Source organism: Diuraphis noxia, unplaced genomic scaffold (assembly GCF_037042655.1).
Source record: "Diuraphis noxia isolate RWA-SAM2 unplaced genomic scaffold, SU_Dnox_SAM2 contig0001, whole genome shotgun sequence".
NCBI classification, from domain to species: domain Eukaryota; kingdom Metazoa; phylum Arthropoda; class Insecta; order Hemiptera; family Aphididae; genus Diuraphis; species Diuraphis noxia.
In genome coordinates, this window is record NW_028301711.1 from 5,760,959 (window position 1) to 5,777,773 (window position 16,815).

The window sequence follows — 16,815 nt, forward strand, 5'->3', positions numbered from 1 at the left end:
GTTTAAAGTCATTTGTATTGAACTAATCATACTTTTTATATTTTTATCGTTAAGATCACATAATTTTACATCTAAAACACGTCTTTACAATACATTTGGGTGAATATAAAAGGTCGTAAAAAAATTTTGAAAAACAGGTGATGAATCCGCTAAATATCGTCTTAAGTCATTTCTATTAAACTAATCATACTTTTTATATTTTTATCGTTAAGTTCACATTATTTTACATCTAAAACACGTATTTACAATACATTTGGGTGAATACAAAAAATAGAAAAAAAATTTGGTAAAAAATGGTGATAATTCCGCTAAATATCGTTTAAAGTCATTTGTATTGAACTAATCATACTTTTTATATTTTTATCGTTAAGATCACATAATTTTACATCTAAAACACGTCTTTACAATACATTTGGGTGAATATAAAAGGTCGTAAAAAAATTTTGAAAAACAGGTGATGAATCCGCTAAATATCGTCTTAAGTCATTTCTATTAAACTAATCATACTTTTTACATTTTTAACGTTAAGTTCACATTATTTTACATCTAAAACACGTATTTACAATACATTTGGGTGAATACAAAAAATAGAAAAAAAATTTGGTAAAAAATGGTGATAATACCGCTAAATATCGTTTAAAGTCATTTGTATTGAACTAATCATACTTTTTATATTTTTATCGTTAAGTTCACATAATTTTACATCTAAAACACGTCTTTACAATACATTTGGGTGAATATAAAAGGTCGTAAAAAAATTTGGGAAAAAATTTGGTAAAAAATAGTGATAATTCCGCTAAATATCGTTTAAAGTCATTTGTATTGAACTTATCATACTTTTTATATTTTTATCGTTAAGTTCACATAATTTTACATCTAAAACACGTCTTTACAATACATTTGGGTGAATATAAAAGTTCGTAAAAAATTTTGAAAAACAGGTGATGAATCCGCTAAATATCGTCTTAAGTCATTTCTATTAAACTAATCATACTTTTTATATTTTTAACGTTAAGTTCACATTATTTTACATCTAAAACACGTATTTACAATACATTTGGGTGAATACAAAAAATAGAAAAAAAATTTGGGAAAAAATTTGGTAATAAATGGTGATAATTCCGCTAAATATCGTTTAAAGTCATTTGTATTGAACTAATCATACTTTTTATATTTTTATCGTTAAGTTCACATAATTTTACATCTAAAACACGTCTATACAATACATTTGGGTGAATATAAAAGGTCGTAAAAAAATTTGGGAAAAAATTTGGTAAAAAATAGTGATAATTCCGCTAAATATCGTTTAAAGTCATTTGTATTGAACTAATCATACTTTTTATATTTTTATCGTTAAGTTCAAATAATTTTACATCTAAAACACGTCTTTACAATACATTTGGGTGAATATAAAAGGTCGTAAAAAAATTTGGGAAAAAATTTGGTAAAAAATAGTGAAAATTCCGCTAAATATCGTTTAAAGTCATATGTATTGAACTAATCATACTTTTTATATTTTTAACGTTAAGTTCACATTATTTTACATCTAAAACACGTCTTTACAATACATTTGGGTGAATATAAAAGGTCGTAAAAAAATTTTTATAAACAGGTGATGAATCCGCTAAATATCGTCTTAAGTCATTTCTATTAAACTAATCATACTTTTTATATTTTTATCGTAAAGTTCACATTATTTTACATCTAAAACACGTATTTACAATACATTTGGGTGAATACAAAAAATAGAAAAAAAATTTGGTAAAAAATGGTGATAATTCCGCTAAATATCGTTTAAAGTCATTTGTATTGAACTAATCATACTTTTTATATTTTTATCGTTAAGATCACATAATTTTACATCTAAAACACGTCTTTACAATACATTTGGGTGAATATAAAAGGTCGTAAAAAAATTTTGAAAAACAGGTGATGAATCCGCTAAATATCGTCTTAAGTCATTTCTATTAAACTAATCATACTTTTTATATTTTTAACGTTAAGTTCACATTATTTTACATCTAAAACACGTATTTACAATACATTTGGGTGAATACAAAAAATAAAAAAAAAATTTGGGAAAAAATTTGGTAATGAATGGTGATAATTCCGCTAAATATCGTTTAAAGTCATTTGTATTGAACTAATCATACTTTTTATATTTTTATCGTTAAGTTCACATAATTTTACATCTAAAACACGTCTTTACAATACATTTGGGTGAATATAAAAGGTCGTAAAAAAATTTTTAAAAACAGGTGATGAATCCGCTAAATATCGTCTTAAGTCTTTTCTTTTAAACTAATCATACTTGTTATATTTTTAACGTTAAGTTCACATTATTTTACATCTAAAACACGTATTTACAATACATTTGGGTGAATACAAAAAATAGAAAAAAAATTTGGGAAAAAATTTGGTAAAAAATGGAGATAATTCTGCTAAATATCGTTTAAAGTCATTTGTATTGAACTAATCATACTTTTTATATTTTTATCGTTAAGTTCACATAGTTTTACATCTAAAACACGTCTTTACAATACATTTGGGTGAATATAAAAGGTCGTAAAAAAATTTGGGAAAAAATTTGGTAAAAAATAGTGATAATTCCGCTAAATATCGTTTAAAGTCATTTGTATTGAACTAATCATACTTTTTATATTTTTATCGTTAAGTTCACATAATTTTACATCTAAAACACGTCTTTTCAATACATTTGGGTGAATATAAAAGGTCGTAAAAAAATTTTTAAAAACAGGTGATGAATCCGCTAAATATCTTCTTTAGTCATTTCTATTAAACTAATCATACTTTTTATATTTTTAACGTTAAATTCACATTATTTTACATCTAAAAGACGTATTTACAATACATTTGGGTGAATACAAAAAATAGAAAAAAAATTTGGTAAAAAATGGTGATAATTCCGCTAAATATCGTTTAAAGTCATTTGTATTGAACTAATCATACTTTTTATATTTTTATCGTTAAGTTCACATAATTTTACATCTAAAACACGTCTATACAATACATTTGGGTGAATATAAAAGGTCGTAAAAAAATTTGGGAAAAAATTTGGTAAAAAATAGTGATAATTCCGCTAAATATCGTTTAAAGTCATTTGTATTGAACTAATCATACTTTTTATATTTTTATCGTTAAGTTCAAATAATTTTACATCTAAAACACGTCTTTACAATACATTTGGGTGAATATAAAAGGTCGTAAAAAAATTTGGGAAAAAATTTGGTAAAAAATAGTGAAAATTCCGCTAAATATCGTTTAAAGTCATATGTATTGAACTAATCATACTTTTTATATTTTTAACGTTAAGTTCACATTATTTTACATCTAAAACACGTCTTTACAATACATTTGGGTGAATATAAAAGGTCGTAAAAAAATTTTTATAAACAGGTGATGAATCCGCTAAATATCGTCTTAAGTCATTTCTATTAAACTAATCATACTTTTTATATTTTTATCGTAAAGTTCACATTATTTTACATCTAAAACACGTATTTACAATACATTTGGGTGAATACAAAAAATAGAAAAAAAATTTGGTAAAAAATAGTGATAATTCCGCTAAATATCGTTTAAAGTCATTTGTATTGAACTAATCATACTTTTTATATTTTTATCGTTAAGATCACATAATTTTACATCTAAAACATGTCTTTACAATACATTTGGGTGAATATAAAAGGTCGTAAAAAAATTTTGAAAAACAGGTGATGAATCCGCTAAATATCGTCTTAAGTCATTTCTATTAAACTAATCATACTTTTTATATTTTTAACGTTAAGTTCACATTATTTTACATCTAAAACACGTATTTACAATACATTTGGGTGAATACAAAAAATAAAAAAAAAATTTGGGAAAAAATTTGGTAATGAATGGTGATAATTCCGCTAAATATCGTTTAAAGTCATTTGTATTGAACTAATCATACTTTTTATATTTTTATCGTTAAGTTCACATAATTTTACATCTAAAACACGTCTTTACAATACATTTGGGTGAATATAAAAGGTCGTAAAAAAATTTTTAAAAACAGGTGATGAATCCGCTAAATATCGTCTTAAGTCTTTTCTTTTAAACTAATCATACTTGTTATATTTTTAACGTTAAGTTCACATTATTTTACATCTAAAACACGTATTTACAATACATTTGGGTGAATACAAAAAATAGAAAAAAAATTTGGGAAAAAATTTGGTAAAAAATGGAGATAATTCTGCTAAATATCGTTTAAAGTCATTTGTATTGAACTAATCATACTTTTTATATTTTTATCGTTAAGTTCACATAATTTTACATCTAAAACACGTCTATACAATACATTTGGGTGAATATAAAAGGTCGTAAAAAAATTTGGGAAAAAATTTGGTAAAAAATAGTGATAATTCCGCTAAATATCGTTTAAAGTCATTTGTATTGAACTAATCATACTTTTTATATTTTTATCGTTAAGTTCAAATAATTTTACATCTAAAACACGTCTTTACAATACATTTGGGTGAATATAAAAGGTCGTAAAAAAATTTGGGAAAAAATTTGGTAAAAAATAGTGAAAATTCCGCTAAATATCGTTTAAAGTCATATGTATTGAACTAATCATACTTTTTATATTTTTAACGTTAAGTTCACATTATTTTACATCTAAAACACGTCTTTACAATACATTTGGGTGAATATAAAAGGTCGTAAAAAAATTTTTATAAACAGGTGATGAATCCGCTAAATATCGTCTTAAGTCATTTCTATTAAACTAATCATACTTTTTATATTTTTATCGTAAAGTTCACATTATTTTACATCTAAAACACGTATTTACAATACATTTGGGTGAATACAAAAAATAGAAAAAAAATTTGGTAAAAAATGGTGATAATTCCGCTAAATATCGTTTAAAGTCATTTGTATTGAACTAATCATACTTTTTATATTTTTATCGTTAAGATCACATAATTTTACATCTAAAACACGTCTTTACAATACATTTGGGTGAATATAAAAGGTCGTAAAAAAATTTTGAAAAACAGGTGATGAATCCGCTAAATATCGTCTTAAGTCATTTCTATTAAACTAATCATACTTTTTATATTTTTAACGTTAAGTTCACATTATTTTACATCTAAAACACGTATTTACAATACATTTGGGTGAATACAAAAAATAAAAAAAAAATTTGGGAAAAAATTTGGTAATGAATGGTGATAATTCCGCTAAATATCGTTTAAAGTCATTTGTATTGAACTAATCATACTTTTTATATTTTTATCGTTAAGTTCACATAATTTTACATCTAAAACACGTCTTTACAATACATTTGGGTGAATATAAAAGGTCGTAAAAAAATTTTTAAAAACAGGTGATGAATCCGCTAAATATCGTCTTAAGTCTTTTCTATTAAACTAATCATACTTGTTATATTTTTAACGTTAAGTTCACATTATTTTACATCTAAAACACGTATTTACAATACATTTGGGTGAATACAAAAAATAAAAAAAAAATTTGGGAAAAAATTTGGTAAAAAATGGAGATAATTCTGCTAAATATCGTTTAAAGTCATTTGTATTGAACTAATCATACTTTTTATATTTTTATCGTTAAGTTCACATAATTTTACATCTAAAACACGTCTATACAATACATTTGGGTGAATATAAAAGGTCGTAAAAAAATTTGGGAAAAAATTTGGTAAAAAATAGTGATAATTCCGCTAAATATCGTTTAAAGTCATTTGTATTGAACTAATCATACTTTTTATATTTTTATCGTTAAGTTCAAATAATTTTACATCTAAAACACGTCTTTACAATACATTTGGGTGAATATAAAAGGTCGTAAAAAAATTTGGGAAAAAATTTGGTAAAAAATAGTGAAAATTCCGCTAAATATCGTTTAAAGTCATATGTATTGAACTAATCATACTTTTTATATTTTTAACGTTAAGTTCACATTATTTTACATCTAAAACACGTCTTTACAATACATTTGGGTGAATATAAAAGGTCGTAAAAAAATTTTTATAAACAGGTGATGAATCCGCTAAATATCGTCTTAAGTCATTTCTATTAAACTAATCATACTTTTTATATTTTTATCGTAAAGTTCACATTATTTTACATCTAAAACACGTATTTACAATACATTTGGGTGAATACAAAAAATAGAAAAAAAATTTGGTAAAAAATGGTGATAATTCCGCTAAATATCGTTTAAAGTCATTTGTATTGAACTAATCATACTTTTTATATTTTTATCGTTAAGATCACATAATTTTACATCTAAAACACGTCTTTACAATACATTTGGGTGAATATAAAAGGTCGTAAAAAAATTTTGAAAAACAGGTGATGAATCCGCTAAATATCGTCTTAAGTCATTTCTATTAAACTAATCATACTTTTTATATTTTTAACGTTAAGTTCACATTATTTTACATCTAAAACACGTATTTACAATACATTTGGGTGAATACAAAAAATAAAAAAAAAATTTGGGAAAAAATTTGGTAATGAATGGTGATAATTCCGCTAAATATCGTTTAAAGTCATTTGTATTGAACTAATCATACTTTTTATATTTTTATCGTTAAGTTCACATAATTTTACATCTAAAACACGTCTTTACAATACATTTGGGTGAATATAAAAGGTCGTAAAAAAATTTTTAAAAACAGGTGATGAATCCGCTAAATATCGTCTTAAGTCTTTTCTTTTAAACTAATCATACTTGTTATATTTTTAACGTTAAGTTCACATTATTTTACATCTAAAACACGTATTTACAATACATTTGGGTGAATACAAAAAATAGAAAAAAAATTTGGGAAAAAATTTGGTAAAAAATGGAGATAATTCTGCTAAATATCGTTTAAAGTCATTTGTATTGAACTAATCATACTTTTTATATTTTTATCGTTAAGTTCACATAGTTTTACATCTAAAACACGTCTTTACAATACATTTGGGTGAATATAAAAGGTCGTAAAAAAATTTGGGAAAAAATTTGGTAAAAAATAGTGATAATTCCGCTAAATATCGTTTAAAGTCATTTGTATTGAACTAATCATACTTTTTATATTTTTATCGTTAAGTTCACATAATTTTACATCTAAAACACGTCTTTTCAATACATTTGGGTGAATATAAAAGGTCGTAAAAAAATTTTTAAAAACAGGTGATGAATCCGCTAAATATCTTCTTTAGTCATTTCTATTAAACTAATCATACTTTTTATATTTTTAACGTTAAATTCACATTATATTACATCTAAAAGACGTATTTACAATACATTTGGGTGAATACAAAAAATAGAAAAAAAATTTGGTAAAAAATGGTGATAATTCCGCTAAATATCGTTTAAAGTCATTTGTATTGAACTAATCATACTTTTTATATTTTTATCGTTAAGTTCACATAATTTTACATCTAAAACACGTCTTTACAATACATTTGGGTGAATATAAAAGGTCGTAAAAAAATTTGGGAAAAAATTTGGTAAAAAATAGTGATAATTCCGCTAAATATCGTTTAAAGTCATTTGTATTGAACTAATCATACTTTTTATATTTTTAACGTTATGTTCACATTATTTTACATCTAAAACACGTCTTTACAATACATTTGGGTGAATATAAAAGGTTGTAAAAAATTTTTGAAAAACAGGTGATGAATCCGCTAAATATCGTCTTAAGTTATTTCTATTAAACTAATCATACTTTTTATATTTTTAACGTTATGTTCACATTATTTTACATCTAAAACACGTATTTACAATACATTTGGGTGAATACAAAAAATAGAAAAAAAATTAGGGAAAAAATTTGGTAAAAAATGGTGATAATTCCGCTAAATATCGTTTAAAGTCATTTGTATTGAACTAATCATACTTTTTATATTTTTATCGTTAAGTTCACATAATTTTACATCTAAAACACGTCTTTACAATACATTTGGGTGAATATAAAAAATAGAAAAAAAATTTGGGAAAAAATTTGGTAATAAATGGTGATAATTCCGCTAAATATCGTTTAAAGTCATTTATATTGAACTTATCATACTTTTTATATTTTTATCGTTAAGTTCACATAATTTTACATCTAAAACACGTCTTTACAATACAGTTGGGTGAATATAAAAGGTCGTAAAAAAATTTTTATAAACAGGTGATGAATCCGCTAAATATCGTCTTAAGTCATTTCTATTAAACTAATCATACTTTTTATATTTTTAACGTTAAGTTCACATTATTTTACATCTAAAACACGTATTTACAATACATTTGGGTGAATACAAAAAATAGAAAAAAAATTTGGTAAAAAATGGTGATAATTCCGCTAAATATCGTTTAAAGTCATTTGTATTGAACTAATCATACTTTTTATATTTTTATCGTTAAGTTCACATAATTTTACATCTAAAACACGTCTTTACAATACATTTGGGTGAATATAAAAGGTCGTAAAAAAATTTGGGAAAAAATTTGGTAAAAAATAGTGATAATTCCGCTAAATATCGTTTAAAGTCATTTGTATTGAACTTATCATACTTTTTATATTTTTATCGTTAAGTTCACATAATTTTACATCTAAAACACGTCTTTACAATACATTTGGGTGAATATAAAAGTTCGTAAAAAAATTTTGAAAAACAGGTGATGAATCCGCTAAATATCGTCTTAAGTCATTTCTATTAAACTAATCATACTTTTTATATTTTTAACGTTAAGTTCACATTATTTTACATCTAAAACACGTATTTACAATACATTTGGGTGAATACAAAAAATAGAAAAAAAATTTGGGAAAAAATTTGGTAATAAATGGTGATAATTCCGCTAAATATCGTTTAAAGTCATTTGTATTGAACTAATCATACTTTTTATATTTTTATCGTTAAGTTCACATAATTTTACATCTAAAACACGTCTATACAATACATTTGGGTGAATATAAAAGGTCGTAAAAAAATTTGGGAAAAAATTTGGTAAAAAATAGTGATAATTCCGCTAAATATCGTTTAAAGTCATTTGTATTGAACTAATCATACTTTTTATATTTTTATCGTTAAGTTCACTTAATTTTACATCTAAAACACGTCTATACAATACATTTGGGTGAATATAAAAGGTCGTAAAAAAATTTGGGAAAAAATTTGGTAAAAAATAGTGATAATTCCGCTAAATATCGTTTAAAGTCATTTGTATTGAACTAATCATACTTTTTATATTTTTATCGTTAAGTTCACATAATTTTACATCTAAAACACGTCTTTTCAATACATTTGGGTGAATATAAAAGGTCGTAAAAAAATTTTTAAAAACAGGTGATGAATCCGCTAAATATCTTCTTTAGTCATTTCTATTAAACTAATCATACTTTTTATATTTTTAACGTTAAATTCACATTATTTTACATCTAAAAGACGTATTTACAATACATTTGGGTGAATACAAAAAATAGAAAAAAAATTTGGTAAAAAATGGTGATAATTCCGCTAAATATCGTTTAAAGTCATTTGTATTGAACTAATCATACTTTTTATATTTTTATCGTTAAGTTCACATAATTTTACAACTAAAACACGTCTTTACAATACATTTGGGTGAATATAAAAGGTCGTAAAAAAATTTGGGAAAAAATTTGGTAAAAAATAGTGATAATTCCGCTAAATATCGTTTAAAGTCATTTGTATTGAACTAATCATACTTTTTATATTTTTAACGTTATGTTCACATTATTTTACATCTAAAACACGTCTTTACAATACATTTGGGTGAATATAAAAGGTCGTAAAAAATTTTTGAAAAACAGGTGATGAATCCGCTAAATATCGTCTTAAGTTATTTCTATTAAACTAATCATACTTTTTATATTTTTAACGTTATGTTCACATTATTTTACATCTAAAACACGTATTTACAATACATTTGGGTGAATACAAAAAATAGAAAAAAAATTAGGGAAAAAATTTGGTAAAAAATGGTGATAATTCCGCTAAATATCGTTTAAAGTCATTTGTATTGAACTAATCATACTTTTTATATTTTTATCGTTAAGTTCACATAATTTTACATCTAAAACACGTCTTTACAATACATTTGGGTGAATATAAAAAATAGAAAAAAAATTTGGGAAAAAATTTGGTAATAAATGGTGATAATTCCGCTAAATATCGTTTAAAGTCATTTATATTGAACTTATCATACTTTTTATATTTTTATCGTTAAGTTCACATAATTTTACATCTAAAACACGTCTTTACAATACAGTTGGGTGAATATAAAAGGTCGTAAAAAAATGTTTATAAACAGGTGATGAATCCGCTAAATATCGTCTTAAGTCATTTCTATTAAACTAATCATACTTTTTATATTTTTAACGTTAAGTTCACATTATTTTACATCTAAAACACGTATTTACAATACATTTGGGTGAATACAAAAAATAGAAAAAAAATTTGGTAAAAAATGGTGATAATTCCGCTAAATATCGTTTAAAGTCATTTGTATTGAACTAATCATACTTTTTATATTTTTATCGTTAAGTTCACATAATTTTACATCTAAAACACGTCTTTACAATACATTTGGGTGAATATAAAAGGTCGTAAAAAAATTTGGGAAAAAATTTGGTAAAAAATAGTGATAATTCCGCTAAATATCGTTTAAAGTCATTTGTATTGAACTTATCATACTTTTTATATTTTTATCGTTAAGTTCACATAATTTTACATCTAAAACACGTCTTTACAATACATTTGGGTGAATATAAAAGTTCGTAAAAAAATTTTGAAAAACAGGTGATGAATCCGCTAAATATCGTCTTAAGTCATTTCTATTAAACTAATCATACTTTTTATATTTTTAACGTTAAGTTCACATTATTTTACATCTAAAACACGTATTTACAATACATTTGGGTGAATACAAAAAATAGAAAAAAAATTTGGGAAAAAATTTGGTAATAAATGGTGATAATTCCGCTAAATATCGTTTAAAGTCATTTGTATTGAACTAATCATACTTTTTATATTTTTATCGTTAAGTTCACATAATTTTACATCTAAAACACGTCTATACAATACATTTGGGTGAATATAAAAGGTCGTAAAAAAATTTGGGAAAAAATTTGGTAAAAAATAGTGATAATTCCGCTAAATATCGTTTAAAGTCATTTGTATTGAACTAATCATACTTTTTATATTTTTATCGTTAAGTTCACTTAATTTTACATCTAAAACACGTCTATACAATACATTTGGGTGAATATAAAAGGTCGTAAAAAAATTTGGGAAAAAATTTGGTAAAAAATAGTGATAATACCGCTAAATATCGTTTAAAGTCATTTGTATTGAACTAATCATACTTTTTATATTTTTATCGTTAAGTTCACATAATTTTACATCTAAAACACGTCTTTTCAATACATTTGGGTGAATATAAAAGGTCGTAAAAAAATTTTTAAAAACAGGTGATGAATCCGCTAAATATCTTCTTTAGTCATTTCTATTAAACTAATCATACTTTTTATATTTTTAACGTTAAATTCACATTATTTTACATCTAAAAGACGTATTTACAATACATTTGGGTGAATACAAAAAATAGAAAAAAAATTTGGGAAAAAATTTGGTAATAAATGGTGATAATTCCGCTAAATATCGTTTAAAGTCATTTGTATTGAACTAATCATACTTTTTATATTTTTATCGTTAAGTTCACATAATTTTACATCTAAAACACGTCTATACAATACATTTGGGTGAATATAAAAGGTCGTAAAAAAATTTGGTAAAAAATAGTGATAATTCCGCTAAATATCGTTTAAAGTCATTTGTATTGAACTAATCATACTTTTTATATTTTTATCGTTAAGTTCACTTAATTTTACATCTAAAACACGTCTATACAATACATTTGGGTGAATATAAAAGGTCGTAAAAAAATTTGGGAAAAAATTTGGTAAAAAATAGTGATAATTCCGCTAAATATCGTTTAAAGTCATTTGTATTGAACTAATCATACTTTTTATATTTTTATCGTTAAGTTCACTTAATTTTACATCTAAAACACGTCTATACAATACATTTGGGTGAATATAAAAGGTCGTAAAAAAATTTGGGAAAAAATTTGGTAAAAAATAGTGAAAATTCCGCTAAATATCGTTTAAAGTCATATGTATTGAACTAATCATACTTTTTATATTTTTAACGTTAAGTTCACATTATTTTACATCTAAAACACGTCTTTACAATACATTTGGGTGAATATAAAAGGTCGTAAAAAAATTTTTAAAAACAGGTGATGAATCCGCTAAATATCTTCTTTAGTCATTTCTATTAAACTAATCATACTTTTTATATTTTTAACGTTAAATTCACATTATTTTACATCTAAAAGACGTATTTACAATACATTTGGGTGAATACAAAAAATAGAAAAAAAATTTGGTATAAAATGGTGATAATTCCGCTAAATATCGTTTAAAGTCATTTGTATTGAACTAATCATACTTTTTATATTTTTATCGTTAAGTTCACATAATTTTACATCTAAAACACGTCTTTACAATACATTTGGGTGAATATAAAAGGTCGTAAAAAAATTTGGGAAAAAATTTGGTAAAAAATAGTGATAATTCCGCTAAATATCGTTTAAAGTCATTTGTATTGAACTTATCATACTTTTTATATTTTTATCGTTAAGTTCACATAATTTTACATCTAAAACACGTCTTTACAATACATTTGGGTGAATATAAAAGTTCGTAAAAAAATTTTGAAAAACAGGTGATGAATCCGCTAAATATCGTCTTAAGTCATTTCTATTAAACTAATCATACTTTTTATATTTTTAACGTTAAGTTCACATTATTTTACATCTAAAACACGTATTTACAATACATTTGGGTGAATACAAAAAATAGAAAAAAAATTTGGGAAAAAATTTGGTAATAAATGGTGATAATTCCGCTAAATATCGTTTAAAGTCATTTGTATTGAACTAATCATACTTTTTATATTTTTATCGTTAAGTTCACATAATTTTACATCTAAAACACGTCTATACAATACATTTGGGTGAATATAAAAGGTCGTAAAAAAATTTGGGAAAAAATTTGGTAAAAAATAGTGATAATTCCGCTAAATATCGTTTAAAGTCATTTGTATTGAACTAATCATACTTTTTATATTTTTATCGTTAAGTTCACTTAATTTTACATCTAAAACACGTCTATACAATACATTTGGGTGAATATAAAAGGTCGTAAAAAAATTTGGGAAAAAATTTGGTAAAAAATAGTGAAAATTCCGCTAAATATCGTTTAAAGTCATATGTATTGAACTAATCATACTTTTTATATTTTTAACGTTAAGTTCACATTATTTTACATCTAAAACACGTCTTTACAATACATTTGGGTGAATATAAAAGGTCGTAAAAAAATTTTTAAAAACAGGTGATGAATCCGCTAAATATCTTCTTTAGTCATTTCTATTAAACTAATCATACTTTTTATATTTTTAACGTTAAATTCACATTATTTTACATCTAAAAGACGTATTTACAATACATTTGGGTGAATACAAAAAATAGAAAAAAAATTTGGTAAAAAATGGTGATAATTCCGCTAAATATCGTTTAAAGTCATTTGTATTGAACTAATCATACTTTTTATATTTTTATCGTTAAGTTCACATAATTTTACATCTAAAACACGTCTTTACAATACATTTGGGTGAATATAAAAGGTCGTAAAAAAATTTGGGAAAAAATTTGGTAAAAAATAGTGATAATTCCGCTAAATATCGTTTAAAGTCATTTGTATTGAACTTATCATACTTTTTATATTTTTATCGTTAAGTTCACATAATTTTACATCTAAAACACGTCTTTACAATACATTTGGGTGAATATAAAAGTTCGTAAAAAAATTTTGAAAAACAGGTGATGAATCCGCTAAATATCGTCTTAAGTCATTTCTATTAAACTAATCATACTTTTTATATTTTTAACGTTAAGTTCACATTATTTTACATCTAAAACACGTATTTACAATACATTTGGGTGAATACAAAAAATAGAAAAAAAATTTGGGAAAAAATTTGGTAATAAATGGTGATAATTCCGCTAAATATCGTTTAAAGTCATTTGTATTGAACTAATCATACTTTTTATATTTTTATCGTTAAGTTCACATAATTTTACATCTAAAACACGTCTATACAATACATTTGGGTGAATATAAAAGGTCGTAAAAAAATTTGGGAAAAAATTTGGTAAAAAATAGTGATAATTCCGCTAAATATCGTTTAAAGTCATTTGTATTGAACTAATCATACTTTTTATATTTTTATCGTTAAGTTCACTTAATTTTACATCTAAAACACGTCTATACAATACATTTGGGTGAATATAAAAGGTCGTAAAAAAATTTGGGAAAAAATTTGGTAAAAAATAGTGATAATTCCGCTAAATATCGTTTAAAGTCATTTGTATTGAACTAATCATACTTTTTATATTTTTATCGTTAAGTTCACATAATTTTACATCTAAAACACGTCTTTTCAATACATTTGGGTGAATATAAAAGGTCGTAAAAAAATTTTTAAAAACAGGTGATGAATCCGCTAAATATCTTCTTTAGTCATTTCTATTAAACTAATCATACTTTTTATATTTTTAACGTTAAATTCACATTATTTTACATCTAAAAGACGTATTTACAATACATTTGGGTGAATACAAAAAATAGAAAAAAAATTTGGTAAAAAATGGTGATAATTCCGCTAAATATCGTTTAAAGTCATTTGTATTGAACTAATCATACTTTTTATATTTTTATCGTTAAGTTCACATAATTTTACATCTAAAACACGTCTTTACAATACATTTGGGTGAATATAAAAGGTCGTAAAAAAATTTGGGAAAAAATTTGGTAAAAAATAGTGATAATTCCGCTAAATATCGTTTAAAGTCATTTGTATTGAACTAATCATACTTTTTATATTTTTAACATTATGTTCACATTATTTTACATCTAAAACACGTCTTTACAATACATTTGGGTGAATATAAAAGGTCGTAAAAAATTTTTGAAAAACAGGTGATGAATCCGCTAAATATCGTCTTAAGTTATTTCTATTAAACTAATCATACTTTTTATATTTTTAACGTTATGTTCACATTATTTTACATCTAAAACACGTATTTACAATACATTTGGGTGAATACAAAAAATAGAAAAAAAATTAGGGAAAAAATTTGGTAAAAAATGGTGATAATTCCGCTAAATATCGTTTAAAGTCATTTGTATTGAACTAATCATACTTTTTATATTTTTATCGTTAAGTTCACATAATTTTACATCTAAAACACGTCTTTACAATACATTTGGGTGAATATAAAAAATAGAAAAAAAATTTGGGAAAAAATTTGGTAATAAATGGTGATAATTCCGCTAAATATCGTTTAAAGTCATTTATATTGAACTTATCATACTTTTTATATTTTTATCGTTAAGTTCACATAATTTTACATCTAAAACACGTCTTTACAATACAGTTGGGTGAATATAAAAGGTCGTAAAAAAATTTTTATAAACAGGTGATGAATCCGCTAAATATCGTCTTAAGTCATTTCTATTAAACTAATCATACTTTTTATATTTTTAACGTTAAGTTCACATTATTTTACATCTAAAACACGTATTTACAATACATTTGGGTGAATACAAAAAATAGAAAAAAAATTTGGTAAAAAATGGTGATAATTCCGCTAAATATCGTTTAAAGTCATTTGTATTGAACTAATCATACTTTTTATATTTTTATCGTTAAGTTCACATAATTTTACATCTAAAACACGTCTTTACAATACATTTGGGTGAATATAAAAGGTCGTAAAAAAATTTGGGAAAAAATTTGGTAAAAAATAGTGATAATTCCGCTAAATATCGTTTAAAGTCATTTGTATTGAACTTATCATACTTTTTATATTTTTATCGTTAAGTTCACATAATTTTACATCTAAAACACGTCTTTACAATACATTTGGGTGAATATAAAAGTTCGTAAAAAAATTTTGAAAAACAGGTGATGAATCCGCTAAATATCGTCTTAAGTCATTTCTATTAAACTAATCATACTTTTTATATTTTTAACGTTAAGTTCACATTATTTTACATCTAAAACACGTATTTACAATACATTTGGGTGAATACAAAAAATAGAAAAAAAATTTGGGAAAAAATTTGGTAATAAATGGTGATAATTCCGCTAAATATCGTTTAAAGTCATTTGTATTGAACTAATCATACTTTTTATATTTTTATCGTTAAGTTCACATAATTTTACATCTAAAACACGTCTATACAATACATTTGGGTGAATATAAAAGGTCGTAAAAAAATTTGGGAAAAAATTTGGTAAAAAATAGTGATAATTCCGCTAAATATCGTTTAAAGTCATTTGTATTGAACTAATCATACTTTTTATATTTTTATCGTTAAGTTCACTTAATTTTACATCTAAAACACGTCTATACAATACATTTGGGTGAATATAAAAGGTCGTAAAAAAATTTGGGAAAAAATTTGGTAAAAAATAGTGATAATTCCGCTAAATATCGTTTAAAGTCATTTGTATTGAACTAATCATACTTTTTATATTTTTATCGTTAAGTTCACATAATTTTACATCTAAAACACGTCTTTTCAATACATTTGGGTGAATATAAAAGGTCGTAAAAAAATTTTTAAAAACAGGTGATGAATCCGCTAAATATCTTCTTTAG